Source organism: Sinocyclocheilus grahami, unplaced genomic scaffold, assembly GCF_001515645.1.
Source record: "Sinocyclocheilus grahami isolate Dianchi unplaced genomic scaffold, SAMN03320097.WGS_v1.1 scaffold319.1, whole genome shotgun sequence".
Classification (NCBI taxonomy): Eukaryota; Metazoa; Chordata; class Actinopteri; order Cypriniformes; family Cyprinidae; genus Sinocyclocheilus; species Sinocyclocheilus grahami.
This window is the reverse complement of record NW_015505498.1, coordinates 1,421,306-1,432,395: the sequence shown is the minus strand read 5'-3', so window position 1 is coordinate 1,432,395 and position 11,090 is coordinate 1,421,306. Positions and strand designations below refer to the sequence as shown.

Sequence of the window (11,090 nt, the reverse complement as noted above, 5' to 3'; positions counted from 1 at the left end):
ACTGTGAAACGGAGAATGTTCAACCTAGCATCCACGTAAAACCATGTAAAAAAATGAACAGTGTGTTAAAACCATAGCATAAGTCATGTGAAGTGGCCTTTATACACTAATGGCCTGCAAAATAAAACCAGGAACATTTTGATTTCTATATTATCCAGTTTGTTCTTTTGGGACAGCAAATTTCTTTGAATCTTACAATGTAAGTTCACAGGAAGTGTGTAAATCATTGAAACCGTAAATCTCAGTGAAGAGATGATGTGATTCATTAAGAGACCCCCCCAGCTCGTCCGCTGCGATAAGAGCTTCTAATGAGAGCCTGTAGAAATCCGAATGACAAAACAAGCCGTTTCATTGTCTGATAAGAATGCTTGATTACACTCGTCTGGAGCTGCCGTCTGCGAGCGCATGTGTGTGACTATCTGTGCTTCAGGATCATGTTGCTGGTCAGTGGAGAGGCGAAGCTTCCCAGACTCCTGCATTCCTGCACAACCCATCTTTTGTCATGCAGCAACAGTTATTTGGAAGGTGACACCCTTCCCCCCCTCTTTCTCCTTAAGTCCATGCCAGTCATCTTTCAATAGAGCGGGAGGAATGGAGGAGAAGTGAGAGGGAATGAGCCAGCGGAGGTAAGGGAATTTAGTAAATCAGGTGTAGCAGAGGCTCAAAGACGGGATGAAGGTGTTTCCGTCATGGCAAAGTCAGCGGCGGTGGGGTAACTTTAAAAGCAATTACAATATACTTTAGAGCGTAAAGAGAGATTTGGAGAACGACAGAGCAAAAGAGAGAGGTTGAGAGGTGGCTTTGATCTGAATGTGAGAAGTAAACCTGCCGTGGCACGCTTGCAGAGATGTGGAGGGAAAGAGGGAGGAGTTTTTTTTCTTCTTTTTTCCCTCTCAGACACACATGAACCAACACAGGTAGAGCAGTTCAAAGTTTGCCACTAGCGATTATTATCAGCCCAAAATCTCATGCATGCCGGGCGCTGTAACTTCATTCAGCTGTCAGACCATCGTCAAAGCGTGCTCAAGCTGCCAGACAGAAGAAGAGAAAGTGAGAGAGAGAGAGAGAGAAGGAGACCTGGCCTTGGCGCTGTGCAGAGGTGAAGATAAGTGTGTTCTTTCTCCCCCTTTCAGCTCACTGAATGCAGGCTTTGTGTATGTGGCTACTTTTTCTTACTCGGTTTTTCTCCCTGGTGATAGGAGTCTGTCTTCTATTGTGGCGTGAGGTATTGTCCCACTTTTTCTTCTTCTCTCCACTGTGTAAAGGCTGCTGTGTTTTTGTGATGTAGAGATACTTGGGCTTTACTGCACTTTACAACAGTACTGTAAAGCGGTGTGTTTGTGTGTATGTGTGTTTGCTGTCTAATGGGTGTGTGGTGTTTACTGAGGTGAGGTTCTTTGTGTGTCTGAGGGGGTTGGGTTACTTTAGGCCAGGAACAGTATTATTAGATAAATCTTACAAATAATATATACGTATACTACCAGACAAATGTTTTAATAATTGCAATTTTTTGTTTTGTTTTTGAAAGTCCCCTGTGCTCGCCAAGGCTGCATTTATATGATAAAAAATACAATAATATTGCGAAAAAATTATTGCAATGATTAAGTGACACTGAAGACTGGAGTAATGGCTGCTAAAAATTCAGCCTTTCATCATGGGAATAAATTATATTTAAAAATATATTTAAATAGAAAAATGTTGTACTAATATTGCAGTTTTACTGTATTTTTGATCACATAATTGCAACCATGGTGAACATAAGAAACTTTCTTTAAAAACATGAAAAAAAAATATATATATCAGGTTAGTCTGTAGTAATTAGCTTTATTTTAGTGTATGCATTATATTAATTTGTTATTTATATTTCTGTAAATAAAAACATTTAGAAATCTATGGTATATCATAATTTAAATAGCTGTGTGTGTGGGGGGGGGGGGGGGGGGGGAGATTAAAAGAGACTTTTAAATATGCCAGATTATCACTCAAGAGTGATGGCCTGTACTGTTTCTGTTCCCAAAGTTGCTAGGGTTTCCTTTCATTGGGTTAGCTGTGTTGGTGTCTTGTGTGGGGCATGTAAAATAATCCTGTTTTCATTCCTGTGACCGTTTAGAATTAGTGAAAGAAAGCAAGGAGATATTATTCTTTGAAGGTTAGGGATTATGATGCTGGAACTTTAAGCCGGCTCCGGATGCAAAGCAGACCCAGACTCCTCAGCTTTACGGTGGTAACTTGACTTACTCTCAAAACCAACTGACTTTCCTATGTTCAACACAAAAGTTTTTATGAATGCCATCCAAGTTAACAAGGATACGGGTTGCTGAGCTCCAAAAGACAGAAAGCACCATAAATGTAAAACTTTTTTTTTTCTATAGGATGCATTAAATTGATGTAAGCTATAAAGTGACAATAAAGGCATTTATTAAATTACAAATGATTATTGTTTCAAATAAATGCTGTTCTTTTGAACGTTCTATTCATCAAAAAATCCGATGAAAAAAATCAAATTAAAACATCGGTTTCCATAAAATATCAATAAATCATATCATAAAATATGCAGCAAAACCTGTTTTCAACATTGATACTAATAAGAAATGTTTCTTGAGCAGCAAATCAGCATTTTAGAATGATTTCGCTCTACCTTAAAAATGAGTCCGTTGTTTTTGATCTATATTATTATCGTCTCAAGTTAAATTTCACAGTCACCATACTCTCACAACCCTGATAACCTAATTTCACAAGGAAATTCATATTTTATAACTAATCATATTAGTCATTGTAGCTAACCTTTGTTTATGAATATCTAACTTCACTCTACCGGTGACTGCCATTCGTCAGATGTTGCTGAATACATGTTGATATTTCATATTTTGTATGTTAAAGTCCTCACATTATGAACTAGATTACACCTATTTAAATGCTGTAGTTCAACTGTAAAACTTTTTTTTTTCTATAGGATGCATTAAATTGATGTAAGCTATAACGTGACAGTAAAGGCATTTATTAAATTACAAATGATTATTGTTTCAAATAAATGCTGTTCTTTTGAACGTTCTATTCATCAACAAATCCGATGAAAAAAATCAAATTAAAATATCGGTTTCCATAAAATATCAATAAATCATATCATAAAATACGCAGCAAAACCTGTTTTCAACATTGATACTAATAAGAAATGTTTCTTGAGCAGCAAATCAGCATTTTAGAATGATTTAACTCTACCTTAAAAATGAGTCCGTTGTTTTGATCTATATTATTATCGTCTCAAGTTAAATTTCACAGTCACCATACTCTCACAACCCTGATAACCTAATTTCACAAGGAAATTCATATTTTATAACTAATCATATTAGTCATTGTAGCTAACCTTTGTTTATGAATATCTAACTTCACTCTACCGGTGACTGCCAACTTTAAGTGACTGTTAGAAGACAGCAAAGGTGATCTAAAATCTGATATTGATACCTGTAATCTTATATCAGCCAATAACTGATATGGTACAACTACATTGGGAAACCCTATGAACAAGGTATTTTTGAAGGCAGTGTTTTGCTGCCTGATTAAAATGTGAGAACAGCTTCCTAGTTAGACCTTGGAAATTCAGAACTGCCCGTGAAACACTGTGTGTGCGGACAGTGCTGAAATGATTGAGATTTAATAAAAAAGATCTTGTCCCTGATTATATTCACGATTACAATGTCCCTCATTTAAAAGGGTAAGGCCGATGTAATTCCAGGTCTTGTCCACGGAGACTCCATTCAATTTTAATGGCATAATCATACTGTGACTGACAGCAGCAGTGGAGCTCTGGTCACACCTGTGCTGTCCACCAATAGAACATGACAAAGACAGAGCAGAATAGATTAAATATTTATCTACCTTATGTAGCAGATTACATACAGTTGTCACAAGAACAATCCCACTGTAACATAGGGTTTCTCAAAAACAAAGTGCTTTGCTCAAGGGCACAATGGTGACAGTGCACAGCCTCGATTGCGAGTGTGATATTGCTTTTATACAACATCAATGTACATAAAGGTAATACTGAGTAATTTATTAATTACTATACTTATTATTGCCAACAAGAATCATTCAAAATGAAGCCATAAACCAGTACTACTGTTTTGTTACTGAAAGAATCAGTATTTTGAATGAATCTGTTGACTGAATGATTTAGTGAGTCACTCTGTCACTTGTTTCGCTCTTAAAAGATCAGCTTTTTGAACAATACATTTTAACTGAATGGTTCAATGGCCGCTGACTCATTTTTGAACGAATCATTTGAATGATTCAATGACTCCCTTATAAAGACAATGGCTGTATCTGAAATCTCATACTGTGAGTATAGGTACTTCTTTTGAATAAGTAATTACTTTCTACGTTCTATACAGTGTGAATGTGTGTAGTAAGAATGTAATCTGGATATACATTGGTCATGTGACCTACAGTGTCAGTTGCATTGCTTCACTGCCATTCATAAAACCTCTCTTGTGGCTTCATGGTTTAGTAGTGTCCATTGAATGTGCACTTCAAAATTGTGCTGATAGTTTTTGCCTACTGTTTTATGAATATCATGAATTCAGACATACTACTCTTTTCACATACGTTTTTTCATCTACTGTATGTGACCTCAAATATATGGCTGTTAGGAATGTCGGCCAAATTTAGTATATTAAAGAAGTATCCCATTTCGGATGCAGCCAGTCTTTTCTTTAGTTCCTGAATGAATCAGTGTTTTTGAACAAATTGGTTGAGTTAGTGATTCAAAGGACTCGTTGATAAAGATGGTCACTTGTCGCCACCTACTGGCATAATATTGTGACCTGCTGAATAAGTCAGTTAAAGAGTCGCTCTTGGAAAACTGCTCAGTCCAATCAGATTCAAGGATCGAAGTTTAAAGGAAATTATTAATTGTATGTTATTCATCTTTCTCTTCCCTTTAAACTAAAGAAATACACACTTGCGATCCTACCCTGCTCTGTAACCACTACAAAACACTCTCTTTCTACAAAGTAAGCATCTAAATGTAAGTACAGAGGTATGGAAGCTGTTACAGGACTAATGATGTGTCCTTTTACACATTCATTGAACTTCTATAGGTTGATAAGTGTAATGTTCAGATAAGAAGGCGTATGGACAGTTTGTTCACCCTGATCAATACTGGAGTGCACTAAAATGGGCTCTCTGGTTTAATGTGTATTGCAGATGAGATGAGTATGTAAGCTATAAAAGCCAGCGGGGGCTGAATGTTATGTATTGTTTTTCACCTCCCTCCACTATACAACCCCAGTAATTCCTGTTTTACTAGGACACCTGTCCCTGTAGAACAGGCTTGCGAGTCTCGTTGCTTGTTCAGCTAAAGATCCTTACGAAAGCTGCCAGCTAGCCCACATTGACCCATCTCTCTGCTTCTCTCTTGCTTTGTTTCCTTTTTTACTTTCACTATCACTCTTTCACTGTCTTTTAATGGATTTGGATGGAGGCCTTTCACCCCATAAAAGACCTGTGTCATAAAGATCCTCTGCAAAGTGACCTATTAAAAAGCATCTTAAACCGAAGCCATGAACTGCATGCATTTCCTGTTTGGAAAGATCAACCGGGCAGTACAGATTTGGCTGAGGTGGCGTTTTAGTGTTGAGTCTGAGCAAGAATAGGCAGGTTTTGTAATATAAGACACAAAAGTGAGAGTTAAAACCCAATGTGACCTCAGCTCTAAAGCATTTGTGCCGTTCTACTCCCATAAAGCATTAGAGATGTGCCCTGAGGTTATATGTTGTGTCATCTGTGGTTTCTCCTTACTCTCTCTATTTAGAGAATATTAACAAGCAGTAGATGAGAGATATGAACAGAGAGATTTATGTGCCACTGATCAGACCGCCAGCTTTGGAAAAGGCGAGTTTCAGCTTACCTGTGCCAATGCAAACAGAGGAGACTTTCCCTCTTCTGGGTCCTCAAAACAGATGCCACATCTATCATATTTCAGCAAACAAGTCTGGATAGTTTTTAAAGTTTTAAAGTTAGTCTCTGTATTTTTTAAAGGAATGATTATCCAGTAATCATGATGGACTGGAAATATCATCAAAATTCATGGGAGGAGTCAAATTAACATTACTGGTTGTTGTGTTGAATCTCGCACAATTTTTTGAGTAATAAATTTTTTAAAGATTTACAATGGGCATATTTAATATACATTATATTAAAAAAATTACATTATACATTATGAACATATATATGAGCATATATAATATAATACACTCTTAAAAATTAAAGGTACAAATCAATTGTTCCATGAAGAACCTTCAACATCCATGGAACTCTTCCATTCCACAAAAGGTTCTTTGGGGAACCAAAAATGTTTTTTTCTATAATATGGCATTGCTGTGAAATCTTCCTTTTGAAAACTTTATTTTTAAGGGTGTACAGTCCAGTGCAATCCCTTTGATTTACTTTATGCATTATTTCCAGTTTTAGAACCAACTGGGTGTAATGAGGGTGAGAGGGGTAATTAACTGTGTTCTGATGTCTCCTGTGCTGGCAGCAGTTGAAAGACGTTCTCTAACTGCAAGGGGTCACATAGTGGGAACCTGGCTGTTTGAATTTACGACCAGCTGACCTTTACTGTTAGACGTCCACCACCAGGAGGCCTGTGAAGTCTGAAATCACAGGAGAGGAGGAGAAGGGAGTCTGGTCCGGTGAGAGAAAAATATTTAAATGTAATTAGGTGTGTGGTCAGGTAGATTTGTCCAATGACATCTTGAAGAGGGAAGCAGCCAAAGGTTTTGGATTTCGGATGAATTGGATTTTGTATCAGAGTTTAGTCTATATGTGATTTTTGTATGGGCATTTTCGGATTGGAATCACCTTTTCTTAGCCCGGTGTGTTTCTTTGTAAATAGTAGTCATTGAGAAATACAGATGTCTGATGTAATAAAAAGAAATATAAAGTAAGTTTATAAGGCTGGTAATTGTAATTGTAAATGGATGAGCTCGATTCAATGCGCTGTAAAATAGATGATTAATGCCCAACTGTGGGTGCGTGTTGTATATTAACATGCTAATGTGCCACGTCAACAGCCGCTAGGCTAATTAACTATACAAATAGTTTATTCTGATTTTTGTCATGAATACATGTCATTATTGAGCTTTGGTGTCTTTTATTAAATTGCTGTTGCAGCTTGAGGCCATGTGTACATTCTTCAAATGTGATCTTGGTGATGATGTCAGTTACATATATGTTTTTGGAAAAAAATAATTTCAGACATTTCAAAAACATAAAAAAAGGCATCTAATGACAATGTTTATTAAGGATGTCAAGTGAATCGAAAGGTTTCATTGATCGTAAAGGTTCTTCATGGAACCTTTGATGCCGATGAAGAAGCTTTACTTTTATTTTTAAGAAAATCCTACCAGGCTTTTTATTCAGAAATTGATGTTGATTATGCAATATTGGTCGATTGTGGGTGACTGAGTTAAACATTAGGTATGACTAAAGGAGACTGAAGGAGTCTTTTTTTTTCTCAGTTAACCTCTTTGTGTCCCTGTCAGGGTGATTTTTGTCTGTGTAATGAAGAGAAGTTTTTAGTGGTGGTGTTGGTTTTGAAAAGGCTACAGAATGCACTCCAGAAATGGCTGCCTCTTCTGTGGGTTAATTGCTTGAGGTTACGTTTCACATGGCCCATTAATAAGGGTCGGCTATGTGTCTACAGGACTGCACTCTGTTTATAGAGACCCACCAAGTTGGTTTATGCTTTATTCTAACTCATGTAGCATCTTTCAGACTCAAGATGTGTAGACTTACATACTGGACTCACTTTTTTAGTTCACATTAAATAATTCTGCACTTTTTCTTACATACTTAGCATTCGCATCCCTGAAGTTTGAGAAAGCGTTTTGCAGCCGTGGCAAGTGTGTGTGTGTGTGTGTATGAGGGTGGGTGGGTGGATGTAATCTGGTAATGAGCGGTGGAGAGCTCAGGATGGCCTTTAGTGTTACACATAAGAGACGACTAACAAACAAACAAACAAAGGCTGGTGTCAGCAGAGTCAGGTGATGAAGGACATACTTTATCAAACAGTTACAGTGGTAACCACACAGGTCAGCTCAACACAATTCAGAGACAAACAAAACACACACATACAAACAAACAAACACACTGACTACAGTCACCACTGACATTAAAATGGGTTCTGTCAGGACCACTATCGTCAAAGATGACTGACAGTTAGTATACAGTTTGGATTGGCGGTATGGTTCTGTTCTGGGCAAGAATTCCCTGCGCATCCATGCAGCCTAGCATGGATGAGAGCAGCGATAACCCCCCCCAGGGTAAACAGAACAGAACCAACATGAATGTATTGCAGATATCATTAAAGTTCAAAAATGTAATGTACACATTTAGAATTAGTCTGATTCAAAGGAGAATCAGAAGGCTGAATCCTGACTGACAGAGGAGGAGCTGGGGATGGAGGAGGGTAATTAGCTATTGAGCAATGCGAAAACTGCTGATAATACTGAGGGGCCTTATATATGAATGCTTAGATAGGTGTCGTATTCCTATAGGTAGATGGGGATCAGCTGAGAGTCAGCTGATGCGAGCTTGTCTAACGTGACCTGCCAGAACTAACGCTTACGCTTGATTTTTATGCAGTACAGTCACTGATGCACTCACTGATTAATGTGTTCATTCTGTCAGGTCATTTCAATCTTGAATGCCTTTCTTTTTGGCTTTTGTATTGTTTAATTCTGTGGTAGAAATTAAGATCTTGAAATATGGCTGACTTATCTGGCTAAGATTTTAAGGCTAGCACTTTATGAAGCATAAAATATCTTTGTGTATTTTGACAAATTCATCTTTGGCTAAATTATTAATTGAAGGCCACTTTTTAGGGTACGTGTGTAAGCTTACTTGGACCATTTTAAATTCAGGACTTTAAGCTGCTAGTCAGAGGCAGTGGTATTAGAGGGCAGGACATTATTGCAGAAAGCATTTGATTTGGACGAAATAAGTGAGTGCATAGTGAGTCATCCATATTTTGATTTGTTTTCACAGAGGAATAGCCTCTAGCTAATTTTCAAATGCTAAAACTTTTGCTAACACTTTCTATGAAGTCTGTATTTATGATAAATTAAAAGGGGATTCTTAATGCATTATGTGTATGTATGTATGTATGTATGTATGTATGTGTGTATATATACTGTGTGTATATATATATATATATATATATATATATTAGTTTGTTTATTTATTTATTTATTTATTGCCAGCATCCAATCTTGCTTCCTGCAGGCATATGTCTTATTAGACTGAAGCATGATTAATTAACCTCATAATAAAACAAAGACGATTTTGTCTCTCTACTGTCTCCTTTCTCCCACTTGCTAAAACTTTTGCTAACACTTTCTATGAAGTCTGTATTTATGATAAATTAAAAGGGGATTCTTAATGCATTATGTGTATGTATGTATGTATGTATGTATGTATGTGTGTATATATACTGTGTGTATATATATATATATATATATATATATATAAAATTATTTTTTTATTTTTTTATATTTATTTATTTATACATAAATAAATAGACATGTTTTGTAAGTTGCAGGCATATGTCTTATTAGACTGAAGCATGATTAATTAACCTCATAATAAAACAAAGACGATTTTGTCTCTCTACTGTCTCCTTTCTCCCACTCCCTCTCCTTCTTTCTCTTTTTTTTCTGTTGTTAATCCGTGTCTGCTGGGGTGATAGAGAGCCTCCCACGGCTCGCGCTTTAATTAAGAGTGGTGTAAACAACAATGGCTGTCGTGTAGCCCACGTGGTGTGAACACAGACATGAATGCGTGCCGTAAAGTGGCGTGCAGAGAGGCATTTTTTTATGGTTTCTATTGGTAGCTCAAGACATGATTACAGTTGCCCAAATATCTTTTGATGGTTTGCATTTATTTAATTTATTCAAGTAAAATCAGTTTTATTCAAGTCAACTATCAGTTCTGTCTGAACATCGACCAGCCCAACATAGCAACACAGACTCAACCAATGGCACGAGTTCAGGGTGTTCTGTGTTTTTTTTTTAATCTATCTATCTATCTATCTACCTATCTATCTATCTATCTATCTATCTATCTATCTATCTATCTATCTATCTATCTATCTATCTATCTATCTATCTATCTATCTATCTATCTATCTATCTATCTGTAGACTACATTTGTTAAGATGGATATGCAGTTGTCACATTAAATTATATTTTTGAATCAATTATTAATTTGATGTTGCCACAAGAAATGCATAATCTAAAAGTTACCTGAAGAAAATAAAACTTTTGTAGAATGCACTGTAAAATACATATGTTATTTACAGGATTTGTAATTCTTATTCCTATTTATTTGTAATAATTACATTTGTAATTCTTATTCCTATTTATTTGTAATTCTTATTCCTATTTATTAATCTATTCCATGGATTATTATTATAATTAAATTTATACCACCTTTGTGCCATAAATATTCTATGAAACGTACACTACTGGTAAAAAAAAAAAAGGAATAATTTAGTGTTTTTTATTTTTTATATATCTATTTATTAATTATAATATGCTTATTTGTTGCTAAGGAAACAATTCTTATTATTAACAGGGTTTTTTTTGGTTGCTTAATATTTTTTTATTGCTGTTCAATGAGCTTTCTATTCATCAAAGAATCCTGAAAAAAAATGATCAGTTTCAAAAAATCTATGTTTTCAACATTGATAATAATAATAATAATAATAATAACAATAACTATTATTAATAATTGAGGAGCAAATCAGCATATTTGAATGATTTCTGAAGGATCATGTGACACTAAGACTGGAGTAATGATGCTGAAAATTCAGCTTTGTTATCACTAGAAATAAATTGCATTTTAAAATATATTAAAGTAGAAAACAGTTACTTTAAATTGTAATAATATCTCACTATATTATTGTATTTTTAAACAAATAAATGGTGAACATAAGAGATTTATATAAAAAAAACTATATATATATATATATATATATATATATATATATATATATATATATATATATATATATATATATATATATATATATA

General features: G+C 35.4%; 1 protein-coding gene across 1 annotated transcript in view; it reads left to right on the top strand.

Annotated features, from left to right (window-relative positions):
* Nucleotides 1–1,031: 1,031 nt before the first annotated feature.
* Nucleotides 1,032–11,090, top strand: part of LOC107602128 (glycosyltransferase-like protein LARGE2) — a 32,557-nt gene continuing 22,498 nt past the window's right edge. Inside the window, exon 1 of the mRNA XM_016294539.1 lies at nucleotides 1,032–1,099. The gene's annotated coding sequence lies outside the window, so the exon portion shown is untranslated. The remainder of the gene's footprint in view (nucleotides 1,100–11,090) is intronic.